This window comes from Rhipicephalus sanguineus, chromosome 1 (assembly GCF_013339695.2).
Source record: "Rhipicephalus sanguineus isolate Rsan-2018 chromosome 1, BIME_Rsan_1.4, whole genome shotgun sequence".
Taxonomy (NCBI): Eukaryota; Metazoa; Arthropoda; class Arachnida; order Ixodida; family Ixodidae; genus Rhipicephalus; species Rhipicephalus sanguineus.
Genome location: NC_051176.1, coordinates 216,657,390 through 216,661,979, shown reverse-complemented (window position 1 = coordinate 216,661,979; position 4,590 = coordinate 216,657,390).

The following is a 4,590-nucleotide window of genomic DNA, read 5'->3' as shown; positions in this document are numbered from 1 at the left end:
AAATGCCAAAGCGCTCTGTGCGCTATCATTTCATCAAACAATGTACCTCAGCATTATCTTTGTCACTACTGAACGGAAATTGCATTGTGATTACGAGTTGTTTAAAAATTATTGTAAAAGCAAGGAAGGTAAATCACGCATACGAACTTTGAGTTTTGGTTTCGGTTAAACAGTTAGCGAGATTTAGTTGGTTTTAATCTATATGAAACTCTATGGTTCGAATAATGGGATTGCATTTGCTACATTATACACAGCGACAGATGGGCTGCTGTTTATAGAACTTAAATCAGCAACTTGAAGCTTTTTGTTGCTACGCAAAGCAGCATGTCAGCGACCGTGTGCACGCCGCCGCAAATCTCTCAAGGACCAGGAAGAATTTTTCAATTAAGCTTTACTTTCTGAGAAATCCGTACTGATTTACTTCTAGCTTCGTGCTGCGTGGATGCCGATTTTCTCTTTCATAAAATCCTCAAAAATTTCTCTCTCTCTCGCTGCATGCAGAATATGGGCTGCAGCTTTTTAAGGAGCGGAGATGACATCAAAAAGAATGATATACGTACAAGAATAGTAAATGTGGGCGTCCTATTGACGTACAGGTTTTGAATTTTCCGATTTCCTCGAACACATTTCTCCCCACAGACTACCCAAACTCGAATATGCAGAGATGTAAATGAACTACATGGACTGCGAGAAATATGAAAGGAACTGTAGCATCAGTGAGTCTCTTGTACTAAACTGCCAGGACAAGCAGAGACAGAACCTGAAAATTAAGAGAAAGCAAGTCGCATGCAGCTCGCACACTCTGATCAGTTCACTTCATTTAAATTCTCTCACCTGGACTTACCATAAAACAGGTTTTCCAGTTGCAATACAAAGGGCAGCCTTTAAAAGAAGCCCCTCAGCTACAAAGAAAGACTTGCACCTTTTGGTGCTTATCTTGACTGCACAAACAATAATCGTCATGCGTCTCTCTTGCATATTTCCTTTACCCGACACTGTGTGCCCGATGCTTCCAGACCACAAGCAGCATGCATGTTACCAATGTGGCATAGCATTCATGACAAGAAAGTAGTGAATGCAGATTTTTCGAAAAAGGAAACACAAGTAAGGCAAATCAAAATTATTGTTTGTGTACAGGATATGCCTGAAAGAGTGTAAACATTTTTTTAGAGTGCAACGTGAAAGTGAGCCAGAATTCAATTCCTGGCCATGTCAATTGAGCCAGGTAGGTACCAATTATTGCTTATCAGATACAGTGGACAGCAGCCTAGATTTTTCACAAAATAAACATTAGCTTGTCTTACCGCACCAAAAACATTCCACCCATAGCTGTGATGCTCATGTTGTCTACAGTATAAACAAAGTTTTAAAAAATATAGCAAATGCGATCCACGAGTCAATGTGAGTCAGTTTGGCAGCCAGTTGGAATAAAGACATGCACAGTGTGGGTGGCACTTATGAACAGTTGTAGCAGCCCAGGGCATGTCTACAGAAGGTGGTGCAGGTCTCCTTCATACACTAGCACAGGTGAGAACAAGCAACTATAGAATAAGCAACTTATTACCATCTGGGCATGGATGGACGCTGTGACAACCACACTCATGCAAATTATATAATGCTGCAAACAAGTGCAGGCTACTCTTCTAGGTATTGCTCAAAAGAATGGCATATATTTGGCTGACAACATGTGCATTATTCACAAATACTGGTACAAGATGCTCAATAATTCAGCAATCTTCACACACTGTTAACACACTTGCCTTTACATGTGCTTATGAATAAAGGAAAGCCCATTGTTTTTATGTGGTAAAGCAATATTTTATATATGAAACAGCCTAAATGTCTACCCGGATTGTACAATTCTGATTCATTGTGCCATGCTGTGCTTTATCAAAACCTTGAAGTAGCTAGCTCACTATTAAATGCATGTTTTAATCACTTTGAAAACTGAAAAGAAAGAAAAACCATAAATTGGGTATTATCCCATATACGAACATCCACAGTTAGCTGTGATGCATTACCGCAGCAGAATAGGGCAACATGTTCTTGGCACAATGCTAAACCTCTCTGTCTTTTCTTTCATTCATGTGAAAAGAGACCCTAACAAAATGTCTTTTCTTTCCAAGGGGAAAGGGGGTTTCGATGGCATGGCCACTACTTTGCAGCATACGCAGTATTTTGTGGAAGTATAAATATTCTCAACCTTAACAATGAAACTAGCTCTCAAAGAGCCGATTTTATCTGCACGATTCCCATATATGCAGTTCAAGTGTTAATATATCTGGCTTATCTGCCTAATCATGCAAAAGCTGACAGTGCAGTTTGCATTATTATTGAATTCCTTGCTTACAACCAGACATGTGCTCATTTTTTTGTGCTTTACATTTTGCTATTTACAGTTGCAACATATATATAGACAGTTATGCATAAAACTGCAGCATAATCACTGTTATTTTTAATTATAGTAAAGTGTAAATAATTGTTCAGAATGCTTAGGTAAACTTTCAACGTACCTCAAGAAGTTCAAATTCAACACAATTGAGAGTTTTTGAATAGGGGCCCCAATCGTTTTGGGGCCCCAAAGAAATAGCGTCCAGGCCACTGCGCATGTGCGAGACCCAAGCAGCGTTTGGGTTTTGCGTTGGGTACACTATTTCTCGAATTTAGTAGGAGCCCCAAAGCCTGCCCCAAAAGCTTTGCGTCAAACAAACATGACGGCACCCAATGAAGCGACAGCTCTTGGCCCAGACTAGAGTGACTTAGAATAGTGGGAGTGTCCAAAGCGCCGCAGACAGACTCTATTCAAAAATTCTTAGCTCCTGCATGACCCAACGTGAGCACACGCAAAGAGCTTTGGGGCCCCAGACCTTTGGGGCCCCCATTCGAAAACTCCCTAATGGCTTTCCTTGCAAAAAAAAAAAGCTGAATGCAATGCGTGCCCTGCTGCTCAATGCCATGATACATGAGAAATCTGTGTCTTCACAAAAGTGAAAACAGGTATGCGCTTACTGCATAGGGAGCATTTGTTCATACTCCTCACAGCAAGCACCAGGATCCTTTCTGCATAATTCAGCATTATGGGGCAGCAGTTGTTAGGTTGGGAAACATTCACCAAGTGCCCTACACTTCTTGCAGGAAAAGATAAGTGCTTACTTTTTTTTTAATGAATTGCTGCCAGCTAGCTCAACAGTGTAGATTATCATGTTCAATCTGCTTCTCTCTGGGAGCAAGTCAGCTTAGTTGTACATTTTTAACAGATGATGGGGCTTTTATATGCTTCCTACTTCACTTCTATTCCATGTACCTATGTATCAAAAAAATTATAATCAAAACAAAAAACACTCCTGAGCATGTGCCAGCATTTGAGGCATCATTAAATTAGCACAGATGCTGCAATGAAAAATTGTACAATCCTGCAGAGGCTCCCACACCATCACTTGCATTTGTATAAAAAAATGATTCAGCTGGGTCAAAAAAATTGCACACATTTGTGTTGTTCGATTATGGAAGTGCGAGAAGCACTGCAGGTCAGCTTTGATGATAGTAGCTCCCTTTCAAGGTTCTGTTCTTCAAGATCCCCCAATGTGCCAAATCAGGCTGAAAGTGAAAGGCACTCTTTATTTCATAAGGTGCATGGCATTACCCGTGAAAGAGTTCCAAGGGCAATGCTAACGTGCAAGAAAAGGGTTAAACATACTCTAGTTCGCCTTCTTAAACTTAATCAGCCTGAGCACAATGCAGTTGCTAATGTTTATAATAACTGAAATGACAGAATTGTGCACAGCATCACAACATACTGTTTTACAACAAAGCATGCAACTATTAAAGTACTAATACAGTCGAACCCCTCTATAACGAAATCGCCAGGGAAACAATTTTTGTTTGTTCTCGTGAGAATTTTGTTGTCGCAAAAATAGCAAAATATGCACACCAATTACTTCGCGAAACCAAAATTTTTTAAAAGAAGTCACTGATCTTGCTATGTTTCACGTTGGTTTGAAGGAGCTTGATGGCTCGAGCCTCACAGGTTAATAAGCTTTGCATAGCTTCGTTGTCGTCGTGCGCACAGAGGAAAGTGCGAATGATGTCAAAAGCATCAAGAACTTTGTGCAAACTTACTTGCATTTCTTGTGTTTTGTTGCTTTCCTCACTCTTGTCGTCACTGTCATATTCTTTGTGCACACTCTCGATGATAGCGTCATCACTGAACTCTTCGTGCATGATCGGGTCGGTGTCAGCACACAAAAAGTCACGCAGTTGAGCAGCGTCTGGTATTGCTCCATTGACATGGCGAATCGCGTCCCATGCTTCAGCCAGTGGCAGCAGGTCATCGGTGCTTGCAAAAGAAACACCCACTTCCGTCCCCGGCAAGGCTGCCGAGACGTGCAGACAAGCCGCAATACCGGCACCGAATGAGCGGTGCTGCAATTTTCGAACTTATGGGTTCCCAGCGAGCTCATGGGTTGAAGAAAATGTTGTGGATCACTACCTGAAACTTTCGTCATTATGGGAGTGCCTTTTAAAATCTCTTCGCTGTCGAGAGAGGGTAAATGCCTTGAACTCTATGGATGTTCGCCGGGGACGCAAGAT